Source organism: Homarus americanus, unplaced genomic scaffold (assembly GCF_018991925.1).
Source record: "Homarus americanus isolate GMGI-L3 unplaced genomic scaffold, GMGI_Hamer_2.0 scaffold28, whole genome shotgun sequence".
Lineage (NCBI taxonomy): Eukaryota > Metazoa > Arthropoda > Malacostraca > Decapoda > Nephropidae > Homarus > Homarus americanus.
The window spans coordinates 5,272,578-5,295,527 of NW_024742238.1; the positions used below are offsets into that span (position 1 = coordinate 5,272,578).

Below are 22,950 nucleotides of genomic sequence, written 5' to 3' on the forward strand. Positions count from 1 at the left end.
AATTGGTAGTGAAATTTCAATTTTACCGTTATGTGAAGGTGACAGCAGCGCCTGACAGTGACAGGAGGAACCGACAGTGACGGAAGGAAGCAACAGTGACAAATGAAGGTGACAGGAGCAGCTGGTAGTGACGGGATGAGTAGCCAACAGATAATCCCCCGTTCTAACTGAAGAATCTCCTCCCCAGCCTGTTTTAACTGATAAATTGCTTTTCTTTAAGTCAACTAATGAATGTACAGTATTATGTTATGTTTCATTCCGTTTGCTGTACCTTGGTTTGGTGTTAGATTGAACCTGTGGGATAAACAACATATGTTTAGTAATTCAGTGAGGATAAATGAAACTGTGGCGAAGCGTTGTAGGTTATTGCAATGTAAACATACACATCCAGGTTGATATTATGTTCATTACATTGTAAACAAGTACAATTTAATTTAATTATAATATTTTACAGCTAGACCAAGCCTAGGACCTGACTAACATTACAGTAAGATACAGTGTACTTATGAAGAGCCCGGAGTACAAACCTAAGACAGTACAAGAAACGAGTGAAAAGGTACTTAAGCCTATTAAAATTTCATAATAGCTTTCCAATAAACTTATTGCTAGGGTATGCGGTTGACATTTGGAGATCAGCAGCTTCATGTGTTATGGTGTTGAGCTCTGTACGGTGATAACACCACCCTCATAGTTATCTTATTTTACATTGACGGATCATTTCAGGAGTTCAGTGTAGTAGGCACGATATTTTTTGGAGCTTATTAAGGGGATGTTTATAGAGTATCAACAGGACCCTATTTCAACAGTCATACAACTCGCTTTGAAACCCTAAGGCCACCAAGCAGTGCCAACTTTGAATTCCTAAACTGACCCTTCAATCCATTCCTGTAACTTTTTGGTGTTAACATCTAGAAGAATCAATAAATTTTCTAATTTTTTTTTCGTGGATAGTGACTGAAGCCTCGTTTGAATTTAAGCCAGTCCTTCTTACCAAGCTCTAGTGTGGTCAACTGGCAGGGCATAACTCAGTGTGCGAGTTGTAGAAAACTCCACTAAACAGAAGGACGGGTCGAGAGGGTGGGATAGGTTCTGTTATATTAGTTTACGTTTGGCTTAAGTGTATTGTCATCCCGCCTCTCTACGTGTCACGGTCGTGTCAGCTTTACACTTTATAGCTTAAAGTTTACGCCAAGACGTTTTAGACTGAAGTGTTATTGGCCGAAATGTGTCTCCTGTGCTCTAATATAAAACTTGTTAAGCTAAAATGTTAGAGTAGAGCGTGCTAAGTTACACTTGCCTAGGGTAGAACGTCCTAGCCTTAACTATCCTCGGGTAATAGCGCCATAGACTAAAACGTGCTAAGCAAAAAGAAAATTACATTAAAACGTCCAAAGATAAAATGGCTCAGAAAGGCAGAGCAGAAACTTCCGTAACGACATCGTCAACAGATGTTTTACACGTCTAGAGTATGGACGGGCTCACAAGCATCTCCCCACACTCGTCATACACACTCGTGATAGCCTTACCACACAGCTGGCCTAATCTTCCCCAAATTCATCTACTTTTGGGGTAATATATTCTTTCGTGCTGAATTTTAACGTGTCGTAAGCCAACACCACAGGGAAAGCGGGGTAACATGGCACGTATCACATATTGATAATACACCCTTAAAGTGTACTATGTCATGAACAGTTTTACAGTAGTTTGACATAAGCATGCTGTACCATTGTTTTACCATGTACACCGTCACAACCAAATAATGATGGTACCTTCACATTGCTTTCACACGATACTGTACCACATCCCATGTAACTTGTAGTATTTTATGTATGATGGATGGTACCCACACTGATCACAGTCTATGGTACAATACCTTCACTCGATGGTTTACATTTTTACTTTACTACATAATAGCCTATGGTACCCTTATATAATAGTACAGTACTCTACCATCAGTTTGCGTAGTTATACAGTATAGTGTGTTTCTATAAACTTACATAGCCTATCAACATACTATAGTTAGGTAAGTATCACACAATATGAGATATCTTAGTCATTACGAAAATATATGTATATATATTTATATATGTACATAAATCTATAATGTCTGTTAGAAATCTAGAAAACGATATTAAGATGTCAAGTTTCAGCTATTCAGAGTCGAGATTATCAAAATGTCGAAAGATAAATATTTCTAGTATCTGAAAATATAATGATGTGCAGAACTGCGAAAGTACAAAAATACCTTCCAAAGGTAGTATCAATTTTACACGGAGACAACCCTAATTGGTAATGTTCACTTAGCATTAGACAATATTAAGGCAGTGAACACAAATCCTAACTCAGTCTCATCCCCTAAAGTGTAATGTTGATGCTAGTTTGGTACTGTACTACATACTCGCATCTTCTGTTACAAGGAATATTTATCATTCAATCCTTTGAAAATATGGACTAAATTAAATATCTAGAACAAACCGCAGTTAGAGACAAATGTTGTGAAAAAAATATTTACAAAATCATAGTACATTATATTGGTATAAATATTTCACTCATAACTTCCGGCCGTTAATGCAGAATTATTGTAGCTGACGTATTGATGTGACTCATACTGCTAACACATTATAATATATATTATTAAAACAAATTGTTTCTTATACTTTTACTAAATACTTCATAGTAGTGATTATTGTATGTCTTGACAGTGTAACTAACTTGCCATAGCCCAACAGTGACGTATTATTACTAGCCCATCTACCTGAAATTGCGGACAATTAGAGCCTGTTGTTTAGCTGCGTCAGTCAGCTATATGAATAATTTTAAATCATGAATGTTTTGGTTCAGACTTTGCTCTGATCTAGTTCAATATTGTACCGTTGTCCGTGATTAAGACAACAGCTATAGTTAGCCAAGACCTTAAACCTTTACTGTACGAGTCATGTGTCTTTCACAAAATAGGGATAATTACCGATTAGCGATAACTTTTATGCATTTCTCTTGGAAACTTCTGGTTGGCCACAAATGATTTTGATCATCATCAGAATACACATAAATAAATAGCTTCATACAAAACCTTACATAACCTAATATAATCCAACCTAACCTGGCCTAACCTACTTTAGTTATAATTTGGCTATCTTAAGTTGATAAAACGTCTTGCATTGTACACAGCAAATATTATCATATACCCATTAATTTTCATTACAGGTAAGTTATAGCAATAAAAACAAAAGCTTACGCCAATTCCTTAAAAAGGTCAGCTGCGTTTTCAAGCTCAATCGACGATTATCCCTAGTTAGTGTGATACATATACTGCAGGTATATACTTTTTTTTATTTTCTCATTTTTAAATCTATTTATCCGCTTTCTATTTTTCGATAAGTGAAAATGACGTCATACACAATTATTGACTAACGCTAATGACAAAAATAAGACTTAACAGTAATTACAAAAATCAAGTAATGATTATCGTTTCTTTCAGACTTTGTGGCCATACCGACCTCAAATTACGAGACGCCCGAGAAGTTACTTGTAAAGGCCCTTTCACCTCATACATCCATAAACAGCCGCATCTTCCCTAACGCAGTTCATTCACATCCGGGCTATAGTATCTACTTCAGCACACCTCTTCTACATCAAGGCTAACATCCATTCGGGCCCACAAGCATCAGAGGTAAGACGTGTGTGTGTGTGTTACACAGACCACTTTCTTCTAAAATACTTGTGTCGTTTGTGAATATTCTGTTTTCTTATGCATCGACTTTTTCTACTAAATATCACAATTTTGAAAGTTACCTTATTCTGATATGAAAATATTGGACCCTAAAGAATACAATCTACTTAACGATTGTCAGTATTTATATATCTATACATGTTGAACCTATGCGTATTTAGCGATTGTTCCTGAATAAAATATCTATCGATCTCTTTTTCCAAACGCGTCATATTTCATGCTGATGCTATTAAGATATACAGTGAATTGGGCTTGAGTAAGAAACTTGGTTGCAGAAGACCTTTTGTTATAGAGTGATCTTATCAAAATATGATAACTTTGTGTCTTGGGTGCACTGCATGACCTACAAACTTGGAAGGGCCGGGAGTTGGCCGGATGTGGCCCGCTAGGCTATGAAATCTATTCCTGGACTCCTTGTATCAGAGGAAGGTGCAGATGCTTCTCTATCTGAGGCTTGGAGGTACGTCGTCATAATCGCACTAGAAAGTTTCATATTTTATTAATTCTTACCGCCGAAATATTAGAATAGACAAATTTCTACTAGACCATTTTCCATTGGATAACTTCCTACCAAGAAAACATTAAAATCGACCAAACTTCTACCAGATAATTGCCCAATTCACTTGTTCCTAACTTTACTATAAGGGAAGGAACATGTATCTGTACGACATAATGATAGGCTGGGTTGGGTTCGGTAGAGATTTTGTCCTTCAACGCATTCACGATTTGCTGATGTTTTAATTTGATTTATGGTTTTTTGCATTCTCATTTTAAACAATTTTCATTTTCAAGTAATGTACGATTTACAATTTTTTACTTTTTACAATGCTATTTCATAAATCACACACACACACACACACACACATAACTGAAAGAAATACATTAGCCAACAAAATAATCATATATGCACAAAAATTGTCATACAATAGTATGAAATAAAATCAAAGAACCTGGTAATGAAAACAAATATTGTTCACTGAATAACATATACATTAAGTGTGTTGCTTCGAGTGATAATTTATGACTAAGAAGCATTATGACAGGTATTCATATAAGGATAAGTGCTTGTGACACACTTAATGAACCGTCATACATTGAGCCAAGGATTATACGCCATGTTTACTGAACTATCATGACAGACGCCCTCCATATGCTGCACAGCGACGTTTTCTGTCATGTACCTAATTGCCTAAAAAGTATCTGTTGATTATTACACACGGCTAGAATATTCTAATGTCCGTTACATACCGGATCAATAAATTAATATGCATTATTTGGAACGGAAGAGACTACAGACATACCTTGTGAAAGAAGATGATTCACAGTAATGTAATGCATTATGAACGACGTCAGTAGCGTCGACTCGTCTCCTGATTCGTAAAATTAATCTGATTGAGCCACTGACTCCTTCTGATTGGTCCAACTCATAAAATTAAAACAAGTTGAGTTAGCTACTTGGTTGAATTCCGGGGTGACGGCCAATAATGACCAGTTGATGATCTTTTAAGTTTGGTAAACACCCAAAGCGAACGCTTTAATCAGTAAAATCATTACCGTATATACCTCTGTTATCGGACCTTCACTAGGATGTGAAAAGTGAAAAAATAACATCACAAAAATTCGAATCGCATAAGTACACCCCAAGTCTATAAAAAGAAATATCGAACATTTATCTTTTTTGGCAGGATTACTGAGATGTTATCACAATGTGTATCCCGTATTCTTAATGACGAGTGCACAAATACCAGCAGCCTGCTCATACTTTTGGCAACAACCCCATTATGGAAGTCAACACTCCCATCAGCTGATATCGCAAAAACTAACCCGGTGCCCAATCCTTTGGCCTGCTTGGTATTCCACCATGAATATGGGATTAAAATTAGCGTTTCACTTTGCATTTATTCTAAGGCTGTAGCTGCTTTAATTACTCTGGGTGTCTTATGTGTTACTGTTGGTGACATGAGTGCTGTGCGTGTGGGTTATATAGTTGTTGTGGTGAAGCGGTGTCTCCTGTTTGTGTTTTTATACAATGCGGGTATTTGGCGTTTATACATAAAGAAGGTTTACGTCTGTTTATATTTGTAGTAACAAATTTTGAACAAACACATCATTGATTTTTTTCAGGTTGTTTGTTTGAAAGTGAATATAGTATCTGCAGCTTAAACTTTGAATTCTATTTATTAAATAGTTTATGTGCCTAATGTTTATTTACATATCGACATATTTCCGACCGCTAACCAGAATAGCATAGTGTTCTAATGTTATACGTAAGAACTTTTAAGAAAACGATTCCACTTGAAATATCAATGCAAGTGCTTTGGTGAAAAAAGATAAAAAAAATACTATTAGAATTACTGGTACAATAAAAAAAATATATACCTATAATGAAAATGGTCATTCCACTCTTAATAGTTGATAACATTAAGGGTTACTTCAGGGTTTAAAGGTAACTCAATAATGTTTTCGGAGCCTCTATGTGTATAGGAGACGTAAGATAGTGTGTCTCGATGATCAAAATCACTATTGTAAACCCTAAAGTTAACTCCTAAATAATGTACAAAATTTTACATGAATTGAGTGGATATATGCATTTTCTTAACCCGAATGAATTTTGTGCCGGAATCCCGGAGATTACGGCAACTTATTTTTCACTAGTGATTTATGGTTCCAGAGAAACACTATTTAATGTTTTATGCTCATACTGTATGAATATAGACTCTAAAAATACTATTATGCCGTCTCTGAACTTTGAGATGACCTCTTAACCTACCGTGTTACGTTAAACTCTAACTGGCGCTCCTTTAGCTATGTTAAGTATTATACACACATTGGGTGAATGATAATTACATCTTTATTACCCACACACTGCTGAGCACTAGGATTAATTCCCCTAATAGTGGGCTTCACCTGCTGGCAGGGGAAGAGAAAGAATTATAATTCACACCTAGAATATTAGGCTTCACATCATGGTATGGGGTAAGGGAAGAGATACCGGTATATTACTAGGCTTCTCCTGAGAGGAAAGGGAAATATTCCTGTTTGACTTTACCTGCCGAGATGATAGAAGATATTTTTAACATCTACTGTGAAACAGAAGACTTGAACTTGCTTATAGACAAGAATGGTCGCTTAAAATCTAAGCAACGATGAAAATTACAATTATTGCGCCAAGTGTTCTTAATAGAAAGATTATTATAGTTAGATAAAAAAAAAGGGATAATATTTTTAATTATTAGTAAAACTTTTAAAATTAAATGACTTGATGGAATTTTCCTTTTCCTATCAGGGATTAAGCCTTTTATTAACACGTAGGTAAAGCTAAATTAAAGGAGTTAAACCTGTTTACAAGTTGACTAGACTCGTGGGTACAGCGAGTGGGTTGGGACGCGACCTATTTTGATCAGGTCATGAGAAGGTGGTGGTGGAGGTCATTGGTTTAGGTGATCTTAATGACCAGTTCTGGATGACTCTGTAACCAGGTGAAGGTAGGTGAAAATATTGGTAGAGGAGGTCATTAATATGGGTGATCTTGTCGAGAGTGTTAAGACAGTCTTTGATCATTTGTTTGGTGAAACTGAAGCCTGGTGCAGTTGAAGATAGGGGAAGGGAGGCGAGTCACTACAGTAGGTGGCATTACTGATGTAGGAATGGCCGCCTCAACTAGGTGGTAACAGGGAAGGTGGCCACTGCTTCTCTAGGTGCCTAGAGAAGTTGTCCGCTGAACTAGGTGGCGTTGCGGTCAAACTTAGATGATCCTCCAGGCAGGCACTGATTTCGGTGATGATGTTGCCAGTTTCAGGTGCTTCTGGGGCCAGATTTATGTGATTCTGGAACCAAATTTAAATGACTCTTGGTAACAGATTTAGGTGATCGTGCAGACAGGTACAGGTGAAGTACAGTATATTGATTTAGGTGTTGCACAGACAGGTGAGGCCCAGGTGAAGGTGGAAGGTGTCACCAGGTGGTGCTAGGTGAAGACGACCTCGCTGTAGATGCGATGTCTCCTGACGAGGGGGGACTCAAGGGCGGGACACGGCGACAGTGTGCCCGCCTCCCGGAGTCTGTAGGAGACACATTGAATAAGTTAAAGAGTGTACGCCTTTCACACACACACACACACACACACACACACACACCTCTCCCACACACACACACACACACACACACACACACACACACACACACACACACACACACACACCCTCACTCACACACGTACACAAACACACACACACACACACACACACCCCACACACACACACCCCCACCACACACACACACACCCCACACACAACTCTCCCCACACACACACACACACACACACAACTCACATACACACACCACACACACACACACACACACACACACACACACACACACACACACACAACCTCACACACACACACACACACCACACACACACACCCACACACACACACACACACACACACACACCCCCACACACCCCCACACACACCACCCACACACACCCCCACACACACACCCACACACACACCCCACACACCCCCACACACCACTCCCCCACACACACCACCCCACCCCACACACACCACCCCCCACACACCACCCACACACCACCCCACACACACCACCCCCCACACACACCACCCCCCACACACACCACTCCCCACACACACACACCCACACACCCACACACACCCCCCACACACCACCCCACACACACCACCCCACACACACCACACTCCACCACACACCACACACACACACACACCCACACACACACCCCCACACACACACACCACCCACACTCACACACACCACCCACACACCACACACACACCCCCCCCACACACACTCCCCCACACACACCCCATCACCCCACACACACCACACACCATACACACCTCCCCACACACACCACTCCCCACACACCCACCCCACACACACCCCACACACCACTCCACACACAACCCCCCACACACACACCACACACACTACCACACACACTACCCCACACACTACCCCCACACACACCACCCCCCACACACCACTCCCCCACACACTCCCCCACACACACACCCACACACACTCCCCCATACACACACCCCATACACACACTCCCCACACACCACTCCCCACACACACACACACCCACACACACCCCCACACACCCCACACACCCACACACACCACCCACACACACCACCACACACACCACTCCCCCACACACACCACTCCACACACACCACTCCCCACACACACACACACCCCACACACACCCCCACACACACACCACCCCACACACCACCCCCACACACACTCCACACACACACACTCCCCACACACCACTCCCCACACACACCACTCCCCCACACACACCACCCACACACCACCCCACACACACCACTCCCCCCACACACACCCACACACCACACACACCACTCCCCCACACACACTACCCCACACACCACTCCCCCACACACACCCCATACACACCACTCCCCCACACACCACTCCCCCACACACCACCCCCCATACCACACACACCCCACACACCCCCCCACACACCACTCCCCACACACTCCCCACACACACACCCCCCACCACCCCATACACACCACCCCACACACACCACTCCACACACACCACTCACACACCACCCACACACACCACTGCCCCACACACACCACACACACCCACACACACACACCCCCACACACACACTCCCCCCCACACACACCACTCCCCCACACCACACCACCACTCACACACACCACCCCACCACACACACACACCCCCCACACACACACACTCCCCATACACCACTCCCCACACACACACCCCACACACACACCCCCCCCACACACACCACACACCCACACACCCCATACACACCCTCCCCACACACACTACCCCCCCACACACCACACACACACCACTTCCACACACACCCCCATCTCACACCACTCCCCACACACACTCCACACACCACTCACACCACACCCCACACACCCCATACACACCTCCCCACACACACTCCACACACCCCCACTACCACACCACTCCATCTCCCCCACACACCCATACTCCCCCATACACACACTCCCCCACACACCCCCACACACACTCTCCCCCCCCCACACACGCACAGTAGTAGCGTGAGCACCCGACCCAGGAAGCAGAACTATAAGCAGGAATCAGCAGTAGGAAGCCGGAGCCCTTCGTCAGCAGCTAAACAAAGTTCCTCTGACTGTTACTTATGTACCTTTCAGCGGTAGGTTTTAGCTTCGACCTCAGCAGTGAGCTGTTCTCACACTGAGAACATCTGTAGCTAATGTGTTCCTAGCGTCTACACACACACATCCTAGCCGCGGTTAAGGCTGTATTAGGAACTATAGGCTGGCTCAGTAACACATCTTTGCTGCAGCGACGACTATCCTGAAAGCTAGATTTCACCAGACATACATCAATAGGTAAGGCATCCTTGCTGCTACACACATCTTACCTGCAGCAAAGCCATCCTGGTAGCCACAACCATATCATAATTGCAGTTAATGCCATTCTAGCAACCAGGCTCAGACATTCACACATCCTAGTTACAGCTTAGATTATCCAATAGCTAGGCTCAGCAATCCATACATCTTAGCTTAAGCTATCCAGCAGTTAGGCTAAGCAACCCATACATCCTAGCTGTAGCTGAGGCCATCCTAGCAGCTAAGTTAAGCCATCCATACATCCTAGCTGTAACTAAGGCCATCCAGCAGCTAGGCTCAGCCACACACACTTACCCTACCGAGTGTATCCGCTCCTTGAACTCCATATATTGTCGCTTCCGGTCAAAGTGCTTCACCTGAGGGCGAAACAAGTTGTTCAGTGTGACGTTATAGTAGAGTGGTGTACTGTACAGGGGAGGAGCTCAGTGTCCCTCCCTCCTTAAAGCTGCTGTAGTGGACTCTTTGAGGAGGAAGAAGGGGAGAGAAAGCTAGCAGGAGGTTGGCCACATTAGGACGCAACAGGAGGATGTGCCCTATGGGTCCCAAAGTTTAACTCCAAGACGTATAAGGGGAAGGACTCGAGAAAAAAAAAACCCAAATATAAATTTTATTTTAAAATTTTTCTTTTAACTCTTAACGTACAGTTCGATGGCGGGTTATTTGATTTATATCAGAAAGATTTCCCACTGCCCCGAGCACTATTTTATGGAAATATTTCTATCTATCTATATCTATCTCTATCTGTCTTTCTGTCCGTCTGTCTTGCCACACTCCACCCTCTGTTTGCCTGTCTTGCCACAGTCCACCCCTGATAAAATGGTTATGCTACACAAACCTTCTGTCACGTCAATTTCTAAATCTAACAGATATGGTCACAATTTCCCGTAAAACCAATTACAAGAACTGATAGAATTTGTCAGATTTAACATTATTGAACAGAATATTTACACTTAAGTTCGTCGTGTTGGTATCAGAAGAAAATGAGAGTTTTTGTTTGTATTTACTGCACAAAGGGAATGAATAGCTGAAGCCGTGCTATAAAGAATGGGTGGATATCTAGTGGTGCAATTCTCGACCCTGTGTGTAATATGTGTCTAAACGCTCAACAGATTATTCCACGAGTACCGACATACACAACAGCAGATCGTAAGTTTGACGAATGTGAGTGTTTTAGACTTAGTGGCCTGCATCATTTACACTTAAATTCGAGGTCATTGCTGTCAAATATGTCAAGTCAGATTTGTAGCTGTCACGGATGAGGAAATAAAAATAAAAGGTTATAATATAATGCTTGTTATATTTATAAAACACAAACTCACTTTTGTCCCGGTTAATATCCTTTTACTGATTAAAGCAAAAGACCATACTGGGAATAAGGATCTGATGACTTTGTCGGCTATCTTTGGTTAAACTACCTTAATGTTTACTATTGTTTTATATCTGCGCTAAGTTACATTGGAAACTGTGTACCTCCACAGTCTATGTACACTGTATACCTGCAGTGTTTATACACATGCTGAACTGTATGCCTGCATATGTCAAATACATGCTAAACCATCCGTGTACCTGCATGATGGTTTTAGTGAATTATTATTATTATTGTTATTATTATTGTGATATCTCCATTAACCAGAATAATTGGTGTAGAGCACTTACGGGAATGAGAGATTTTGGGGTAACGAGACGACTCTCTCAAAGCCAGAAAAAATCCCTCATCCCCGGAATTTTCCGGGTAACAGAAAAATGTTCTGAGAAGTTCCAGAAATTGTGCATTACATCATTTCTCGAAACCGGAAAAATATCCCCATCTCCAGAATTTTCCGGGTACAGGAAAATTTTTATTGGAATTTCCGGAAAATGGGCATGATTTTCCTCTCTCAAACCCAGGAAAAACTCCCATATCTCCAGAATTTTCCAGGTACTGGGGAAATTTTCTTAGAATTTGACAGAAAATGTGCTCCTTGGAAAATTGTTCCTAAAGCCGGAATTTTCCGGAAAATTCCATTTTTGGGAACTATTTTCTGAAAAATTTTTAATTCCGGCTATCGGAGGGTTCCAGTTAAGAGGAATTCCAGCTAATGGAGATATTACTGATGCTTTCTGTAAGTGACAATAAGTTAGAGGGGTAACTCACCCAGTGTCCGGGGCAGGCCATCTCGTAGAGGCGTCGCAGCTCGAGGCAGTGATCACGGTTGATGTCTGGCAGATCGAGGCACGCCCAGTACCTGTCCCGAGACTCCCAACACGCTTTCCTCACGCCCTTATCCCGGAACGACATCCTGTGGCCAAGAACAATTGGTTAAAATTAATATCCTATGCTTAACAGAAAGAGATGGACAGAGAAAATGTCAACAGGATCCTTCTTTCATGATCAGATCAGTGGGACTTGCAAGTACAGTTCGAGGCTTCGTATTTGAAATAATAATAACTTGGAGGCCATTTAGTACAAAAAGAGTTAATAATGTGACTAAGGCCTGAAAATCACTGTAATGCCTGCTTTTAAATCCCTAAAGTGAGCTCAGAGTTGACATTATGTTGGTTTTTACACCAAAAGATTCACTATCAACATTTCCTGTACAATCGAAGGCATCAAAACAGTACTGGTAACGCTTCAACTATGAACTCCTGGAACTGGACAAGTGGAGGAGCATACACTGACCAACCAAGGAACCGAAAACTGACCTATAGGACACAAGCGATATAATTTCTCGGCGGATGTTAGGATTGGTAGTTGATTAATTATTGGAAAGATTCAGCCTTCCGTTTGTATTCACGTTACTTCTAACAATTTGGGGCGGTGTTACATATTTTCTGTGTCCCAAATAAGACTATCATTTGAGACACCAAACGGCAAATGTTAAGAAATAACCAAGGTTTACTACCATATTCTACCATTCTCTGTTTTTTGCTGCCTACTTTTGGTAAGCGTTGTGTGTTTTGTATTTCTTTAAACTTCTTTGTACACATTTATTAATGTTACTTTGCATGTTGGCTCCATTGAATACTATACACTCGGCTTCTCGACAATTTTCTTTCATATGATTTAATGCCATTATTAGTTGTTAATTTTTCGATCTTAGATATGATGATGGGAAAGTGGTTGACGGATGCCAATATCAATAAACAGAACAATTGTAGGAACATTTACTTTACTTTCAAATTAGTTTATCTAACGATACTGCCAAGAAGTCTTGGCAGACGGTTCCTCCTATGAAACACGATCCCACTCTATTATCCTTCAGTCTATACTGCTGGCTACCCGAGAGCTGTCATATACAAGATGAAAAACCAGCAGGGGATGTAAGAAAAGTATATTAACAAAGCTCAAAGAATGTCATAAATTGCCAATAAACGAAAAGCTAAAATATATATATATATATATATATATATATATGAAGAAGGAAAAATTATAGTATTGATTACCATGACATTCAAGCAAAAACTTATAAAACTTAATAATGCTTCTTTTACTTCTTTCCTCACCACAGACATTTTATCAGTCTCGATCACCATGCTGCCAATAGGAACGATTGGAATATTTACTCGGCGTTCACGAGTTATAAACGTTCTTTTGCTCGACAATAATTATCTGCCTAGCAAGTAAATAAACAAACCTTTCAGCCAATTGGGAAAACGTGTAGCCCACGCCTAACGTCATCCTCGGGGTTCAACACAGTAACCTCCGATCTTACGTCGTGCTGTTGACTACATCACTTTCTATTTGATGGCAGTCTTGCACGGCCTGCGAATACACGAACCGAGAAGAGCGTTTAGTCTCAGGTATTGAATCACACCTGATACCACCCTTCAAACTTGTGTCCCGGACCAGCAGGACTGGTACCCATGACTTCAAGAGCGAGGTGCTTCCCCACCTGGAGTACTGTCACCCTGTCTGGTCCCCAAGACATGCTAGGGACTGTGAGTTGATTGAAAATGTCCTAAGGAAGGCCACCAGACTGGTGCCTGCCTGCATGCCTCAGCTACCTTGAGAGATTAGAGCGCCTGAAATTGTCGAGCTTATACTACAGACGGGCAAGGGAGGACCTAATTGAGGTGTATAAACATCTCAAAGGACACTACTCAGTCGAGTGCCCTTACCTGGAGCTGGCGGATGCTCGCCCCACAAGGGGTCACAGCTCTTGGTTGAAGTCCAGAAAACTGCGAGGGCTAACTTTTTCGGAGTGAGAGTTGTGAACTCGTGGAACAACTTGCCAGAGTGTTGTGACGGCACCGAGTGTGAGCTGTGTTTCAAGACCAGACTTGACCAGCACTGGAGCAGGTTCAGACACATTCAGGAACCAGTGCATGCCCAGTACTTGCCAACAGTGCGTAACAGAGAAGTGACCGACCGCCCAAGCGGCTAACGAGCCGATCAGTGGTGAAGAGGACAAAAGTAAAAAGACCTAGGAGGGCTGTCTGGTTTACAAAGGTACAGTCTCGTTCAAGATTCTTCGAACACTGCTGGAGACAGCTGGCAACTCAAGGCCGTTTGTTTACTATAATACGTAGTATAATATAATACGAAACAAAAAAGCCCAACCATTAATTAAGCAATGGGGAACTAAGTAACCAATTGTCGATCAAATTTTACATTCATAATTTTTACTACGTACTATAGTAAACAAACGGCCTTCAGTTGCCAGCTGTCTCCAGCAGTGTTCGAAGAATCTTGAACGAGACTGTACGTAGGTGTAATTCTCCCCCCCACCTTCAGTACAAGGAGTCTTTGCTGAATTTTTATTTTATTTTTAATTTTTTTACGGGGATTTGCCCACCTGGGCACAGGTCTCTGACCCACATCGGGACCTGGGGGGGCGAAAATGTAATAATTATTCATAGTAAATAAAATTTATAATAAAAAGTAAAATAAAATAATAATGATAACAATAATATTAATGACACTGTAATAATAATACTAATAATAAAAAATATTAAGAAATACAAAAATGAAAAAAAACATAAGTGAGAAATGCTATATGTATGTTGTTGTCAAGTAAAAGAAACAATTGAGACCTGCATTTGTGTGTAAATGAGGCAGAAAATCAGATCAGCAACCTGAGACTTGGTCACAGTTTACGTGATGCCATATGGCAGCAGGGTCCACCATTAGACAACACATTGTGCTTCCAGTACCTGCCTGTTTGCTAGCTGCCTACTACCTGCTACCTGATTAATATTGTCTAGCGATACTCAATTAAATATCTAAAGTGGCGTTTCGTAGTGCAGAGCTTAACGTATCGTACGTTAATTTCTCACTCAATTTTCCATTTAATGTCTGATACAGTAATAAAGTTCAAAACGACACAGACTTTACCGTACAGTGGTGTTTAATACAATAGTTGGGAGATGCTCTAATACCAGGGAGTAGAATTGCAGCACGAGACATTTTATTATTATTAATGTTATTACACTTGCCAAGAAAAACTTGTCAGGTGGTCTCTGCCATGACAGCTGATATCTCCCAGTATCTTTGGGTCTAATTTTAACTACCTAAGAATACACACAGAAAATTAAGCATTATGAATACAGTACATGATTATTTTATGAATTCTACCAGTTGACATTTTATTTTTTCACATAAATTGCAGAAGCAATCAAAGATTTTTTTTTTGCAAGTAACAAGACGATCATAACAGTGATTAACATAGAACAGCCTTACGCACGAATAACATCCATCAGTCAGATCAGCAAGAGAATACAGAGAACTTATTGAACATAGCTGATAAACGCAGCCATAAATCCATCAGAAGCAAGTGTTGTCTGAAAACGAACAGGAAACTCTTGAGAATGGACAGTAAATGTTAAAACGAAGCTATAAAACTCCGACTCACCGGGTGGTTTTATTGTGTTAAGAGTGGCGGAGCTATAACATGCGGTACAGTTTTTGTAAGACCGTTTTGTATCCAAGACCAACATAAAGGTGATAAATAAATTATACCATGGTGAAAGGGGACAGTAAATGTTTCATTATATCTTTGTGTTTGTTTTATATTGACTTTGTCCAGAAAAATATACAAACTCCGCTAAGGAAAAATTAATTATACGTCTGGCAGCACCGAAGAAAAGCAGAGAATGAGTGAAATAAAGGTACAGAGAAGAATGGTAAACTCGGGCTGATCCTCGAAAGGCAGTTAGAGATCTTAGAAATCAGACATTTGCCCTTTACTTATATAACCTGCACAAAAGAGTTACCCACAATCATTGTCTGTAGGAAACGAGTCGTACGGCTGGCAGTAGCACAACAACAAACAAATGATATCACCCTAAAGGGAAAAACTGTATAAAGACTTTTGAAACTTTACTTTGCCGTTGTTTTTTGTCGATTGTGGAAATGAACACAAACACACGTTGCCGAGCAGAAGCGACTTCGTACGACTGGCAGGAACAATATGCCGTCCTTCCTCACCCCCCACTCCCCCAACCCCACCACTGACTGGCCCGAAATAGACGCTTCTCGGTAGATAAATCAAGTGAAGCTAAATCTTCTCTGGGCTCCACGCATGCGCATTCATTGCAGGTATTCGGAGGGTTAAAACTTCCACCTATCAGACCAACGTTTTATATGTTTGAACGTCGTGTGGTAGTAACCAGACATAGTGAACTGTGCCTAACAATCTTGGTAGTTGAAGTTTGAGGAAAATTTGGTGTAGTTTTATGGATATATTAGATATTAGAAGACGATATTGGGACCCTTATTATAATGAATATATCATCTCATATACTATAGGACTAGCCGTGTGTCCGTCTGTCTGTCTGTTCTGGGTAGCCGAAACGGCACAATCGTTTTTCATCAAACTTGGTAGAAAAATCGCAAAAAATTAGTATAGAGTGGAACAAACCTGATCCCATGTCGATGCTTTCCTTAGGAAGGCATTAATTAACCATTTTATTTACGATGGAAAACGATGCAAGTCTACGGACTTGGAGCACCCTAATTAACCATTCAAGTCTACGGACTTGGCGCACCCTCATTCGCTAGCCATGCACGAGCGTTCAAACTTTCACTGGGCACGAAGGTGCCCACGATCACTTGTTAGTCATTATAGACCTATTGACCAATCAAACCGCTAGCTACAGTTACCAAGTTAAATCAGAAACGCTAGATCAGCATTCATAAACTGGTGTTGTTTCAATAGCAAAGCTGACCAAGAAATGTTGTTTAACTACATTCAGATGAAATTGAAAAAAAAAAAGCCTTCTTTACACCGGGGAATCGCTTTCAGTCAGGTCAGGAAGGAAGCTTATTGGGGTAACGAACGCAGTAAAAAATTAGTCGACTCTTTCATAGTTTTCAATCGTACATTTTCACGATATATTTTGTCATACAGGTAAAATAAATTATATCGGAACATTGGATCGTGTTAGTCGTTTGAGAGAGAGAGAGAGAGAGAGAGAGAGCGAGCCTGGCGACAGGGTACAAATAGCAATCAGTTAAACACGGAGAACGACAGCTTAACCTCTGGAGGACGACACTTTATTCCCAACACGATAACCTTATACCAGAGATACGATGATTTCCGACTGTACGTACGAGTGTTTAATTGGGTATAAAAGCTCAAATTAGGGCTATAACTAAAACAGGAAGGTAGAGAATCGCCACCAGAGAGAGAGAAGGAGAGAGAGGAATTGGTAATATAGATGGGGAGAAGGAGAGTGTAGTACTGTACTGTATATGCAAGTAACTTAATAAGGAGGCAATTATACATGCAAATTAGATAACAGTAATGTGGCAGGAGACAGGGAGATGAGGACTTATAGACAAGACGAAAACTAATATAGACAGGATGGAAGTGGGATGACACCTGAGATATTGTAATATAGACTGAGTGGGTGTGGTGTGGGAGTTTAGAAATTGTTGAAGCTCAGTAATACAGTATATAATAAAGTTTAGCCACAAGACCCCGCTACCTAAGCCACTAGTGACACCTTCGGCACCTTAATTTTTACACCTTCTCTGTAACTACTTTTTTTTTTATTGATCTTTCGCTCTCATGTCTACCTAACGTTTTATTTATTTACTTTTTTTTCATCCTGACAGAAGTGTTTCGTTGCCAACAGCCGACCCACCCCAAGATGTAAACAAACTCACTTATCATGGCCGTAACTTTATTTGGAAGACATTATTAAGGGTGAGTACAGTACAATTCTGTTCAAGTTTAGAATTCTTATCGGTGCTACTACCATTATTCTCACAGTTACCATTAACATCACCAGTGGGAGAGAATTCTTGTTGACCTTCCCGTACTCATGTCAGGTTTGGTGATTGCGGTGAGTGAGGAACATGGGGAACAACTGCTGTACCATATATCTCAATCTTTTGACGTATTTACTACTTAAGCCGAATATTTATGTGCTGTGTCTCGTGTGTGTGCGCGTACCCATCAGCAAGGGAATATTTATAGAGAATTACTACTGGTTAACATGTAAGAAAAGTACAGAACACCTTGAGGAATATCGGTAAAAGTATTTCATCATTTTGTCCACATAACTGTATCCTTCCTTATATTGGTGAAGAACTCGTAACCGTTGGCCAAGTTTGTTTTATAATTCCTGGGACATTAGTTTATGAGGTTAGGTTAGGGGGAGTGGGGTTAATCCTGTTCCCTTGAGCGAAAAGAAATATATTCCAGTAAAATTCTTGATATCCTCTTAAGTTATCGTAATCAAGGGGTTAAGTCATCGTAGTCAAGGGGTTAAGTCATCGTAGTCAAGGGGTTAAGTCATCGTAGTCAAGGGGTTAAGTCATCGTAGTCAAGGGGTTAAGTCATCGTAGTCAAGGGGTTAACTCATCGTAGTCAAGGGGTTAACTCATCGTAGTCAAGGGGTTAAGTCATCGTAGTCAAGGGGTTAAGTCATCGTAGTCAAGGGGTTAACTGATCGTAGTCAAGGGGTTAACTTATCGTAGTCAAGGGGTTAACTCATCGTACTCAAGTCAATATAAGACACTCCATAAATTGTTTAGTGACAAGAGAGCTGAATTACTACCAAAAAAGGACATGTTAGCGCACAAGGGAATCCATGTTAACGTGAAAATGTGGAGTTGACGCACTTGGCGGCAGTGGGTGGTGAGACCAGCTGGTGCAGTGCGTCACCCCACATCCTCTTGTCAATAAATTCTAATCACTCCGGCCCGAGAAGTTTTCACCATCGTCGTGTAATAAAGTCTCAGAAGCCCAGGAGTCACAGGATTAGAGGTTCATGTTTAGGTTAAGTTAGGTCGTGTTTCTCGCAAGTGGAGGTGTGGGAACTCTTCTGGCTGATTGACCTAACGTGGAACGTGAAAATCACTCACAAAATGGCGCTAAAATTTTCCTGGTGGACTATACAGAAACTAAATACGTTCATTTATACCGGTTAAGGGGTAAAATCAGTCCACTGAATTATTAAGAACAGGTAATGCAATATTACACACGCGCGACCAATACAGTATTTCGGTAAGTTCTGGCCTGTATGATGTGAACTAGGGGTTCCCTGGACACAAACCAGTGACGCTTAGAACAAGGTGGAAGCTCTCTATCTACTTGGCCACCGCTGCATTACGACCTTTGCTTGAGTAACCCAATCATTAATATTCCACGGTCACACTAAGGCAAATATACGAGTGGTCTTTAACACAATTTATAACTAAGTTAACAATGTACGGCGTCTCCTAGTGTTCGGATTACACTCTTACGGTATATGCATTATCCGAACATGGACACAGACAGTAGGTATGCAAAGATGTTAAAATAAAATTATTGCAGCCACAGTTTCATGGCCTGTAAATTGTGGTGCAGGAGGAATCTTGAGTATAAATATAGAGCTATAAATCACTTTACTTTTGCACTAACACTGTGATACACTACTGTGTATATCATGTATGTATGTATGTATGTTACGAATATTTTTAAAAGGTAATGAATCAGTTTCGTTCGTCTGTATTTTACGAAGACGTTGAAGAAATTAATGAACCGATAATGTTGAAACTTTACACACAAAGAGTGACAAGATGTGACAAAGTGATTAAAACGTGTTTAAATTGGACCAAGACCAGAGACACGCACACAGCTGAAGGTCAACAGGTCGTCGTCGCTGAGGAACACTACCACCAGGTTGTTATTGTACACCACAGGTAGCGACCTCCCTCTCCCTGTGTTTACATCTGGGAGTTTTCTCAAGATTTATGTCAAGGTCGTTTACACGGGAAGCAAAATCGTGGGAGACTCTGCGGAAATATCTCAGCACTTGGTTGAACCTGTCTCTCGTCTCTCACACAGATCTCAGAGACAGCGAGGAAATAGAACTCGCTGCTGGTCCTGAGAGGTGTGTGAGGACAGCTCGTGACTATCTCTCAAGAGTCAGACACCAGTGAGAAACTATTGATAGCTGGAGCGTCGGGAGAAGTCTGGGTTACTCTGGAGATTTACACCCAGGTGACCGTTTACATAAAGTAAGTTGTCTCCAGAGCCAAGTGTCTAGTGAACACTCTTGTACACAACAGCTGACCGAGATCTGGACGCTTGAGAGATTCGACAAATTTATTCATTTTTTTTTCTAGTTCACATTTAAAGAGAATGCAGACTACTATACCTTATTTTTTTTCTGAATACGTATTTCAATCAGCCCCTGAACTGGTGATAAAGCCACGAACAATCACTAAGTTACACTGAATTCAACATCACAATCTAATCCTTTTGAAAACTGAGCCTTTGAATTTCACGTTATTTTTTTCACCAATTATCTCCTTCATTTATTTTTTTTCTGGCACCAATTTTAATCCTTTTTTTTTTAATTTCTAGCATTAGATTGGTACAGACTGAGTTCCTAAACGCTCAATAAATACTGATTCCTAAATAACTTTCATCAGCACGTTTCATGGACCAGTATCTAGGGCAGGATAATGTTTTAACAACGCCATTCTTAAAGGACACAGGTCATAGGTCAATTGTCTTTAATTATATAGTTCAAAGATAGACCTTTCTCAATCCCTTCATCACCCCCACCCCTCCCACTCCGTCTGGTAATGGTAGAACTTGGGAGTTGTTTCGAAGTTAACCTAACCTAACCTAACCTAATAACCTCTCCTCTGTCCCGTATCTCAGGTGAACCAGTTAGATAGTTGAGGAGGAGAGGGTAAAGAAGGGTAGGAAAGGGGAAGGGAGTAGAAGGAAGGGGCAGAAAGTGAAGGCAAGAGGTGGAAGGTGAGGAGAAAGGGAAGAAAGGGGGAAAGGCTAAGAGGAAAGTGGAAGGGAAAGGGTGGAAGAGGAAGGGGAAAGGTGGAAGAGGAAGGTAGAGGTTGGAAAAGGAAGGGAGAGGATGGAATGGAAAGGGAAGATGTGGAAGGGGAAGGGAAGATGTGGAAGGGGAAGGGAGGTGAGGACGGCGCTCCAAGATTAGCCTTGACAACCTCATTCATAACACTCAGGCCAAGAATACCTAGCCTTGGTCTCTCTCTCTCTCTCTCTCTCTCTCTCTCTCTCTCTCTCTATATATATATATATATATATATATATATATATATATATATATATATATATATATATATATATATATATATATATATGTGTGTGTGTGTGTGTTTGTAGATCCACACCATAAATCTCTCTTTTACACACACACACACACACACACACAGGAACATGATGGGAACAACCTGTCTGCCATAACTACCGGGAGAAAAAAAAAGATGTCAGGTAACTCGATAAGATGTTGTTGATTTGTCCCTGAACAGCCAATAAGACTTATCAGCTGAGTGTGTCAGGCCGTCCTTGTACGTGTGCATAAAAAGACTGGTTAGTGTGACAAGTACGTACAGGGTGTGTCATAAGTCGCGCGCCGCACCTTGGGGGAAATAAATACACTACAGTCCAATTTTTTTAACCTTTGGTAATCTGCTTCAAAACCAATGTTGAGTCTATGTAAACACGATGCTTTATATTTAATCACCCCTGTCCGTCCCCCCCTAACCTAACCTAACCTAACCTAACCTAACCTAACCTAACCTAACCTAACCTAACCCAACCCAGGTAGCATTAGGGTGTGTTAATCAAGTGAATTAAGTTTAGTTTATTCTTCAGGTAATTATAATACTTCATAGATAAAGTGGGTTAAGTAGTACAGTAATTCTCACACTATTGAACACTGTATACGGCTAAAAAAAAAGGTATTTACTTGTTTATATTATTTAGTATATGTCCATTATAGCCATCGTGACGTCAAACTTGCATAAAATTGCTGTTTAAAGAGACAGAGCTGTCGTAACGTTATAAAAACCGAGCACAAGAGAGGGTTGGTAATGATCAAAGGTGCCGTGACGTCACACATGTAAACAAAACAGATGCATTGTAATTCCAGTGTTGTCATGACGTAGTAAAAATATACACTTGAGGTGTCTGGCAGCTCCATTACCTTTTGTTACGTCATTGAAGTAAACATGATTGTGATTGGTGGTCATTGAAGTAAACATGATTGTGATTGGTGGTCATTGAAGTAAACATGATTGTGATTGGTGACTTGGTATTTGGATAGACAGGAATCCAGTAACATTTTCATACACATTTATAATTGGTTCAGTATGTATAAAATATGTATAAACAATACAGGTATACATAGGGTGACAAGGCATGGAGAGAGAGAGAGACAGGAAGAGAGACAGGAGGAGAAAGAAAGACAGGGAGAAAGAGAGACAGGAAGAGAAAGAAAGACAGGAAGAGAGACAGAGTGGGAGACAGGTTCTGAGGTGAGAGAGATGAAGGAACGACGGGG

At 41.1% G+C, this 22,950-nt stretch overlaps 1 long non-coding RNA gene across 2 annotated transcripts in view; it reads right to left on the bottom strand.

The window, feature by feature from the left end:
- Window positions 1-351: 351 nt before the first annotated feature.
- Window positions 352-22,950, bottom strand: part of LOC121876651 — a 36,567-nt gene continuing 13,968 nt past the window's right edge. For both annotated transcript variants that reach the window (XR_006090798.1, XR_006090797.1), the window contains 3 exons: window positions 12,341-12,485; window positions 10,501-10,562; window positions 352-7,791 (listed from right to left, as the gene is read on the bottom strand). This is a non-coding gene — a long non-coding RNA (uncharacterized LOC121876651). The remainder of the gene's footprint in view (window positions 7,792-10,500; window positions 10,563-12,340; window positions 12,486-22,950) is intronic.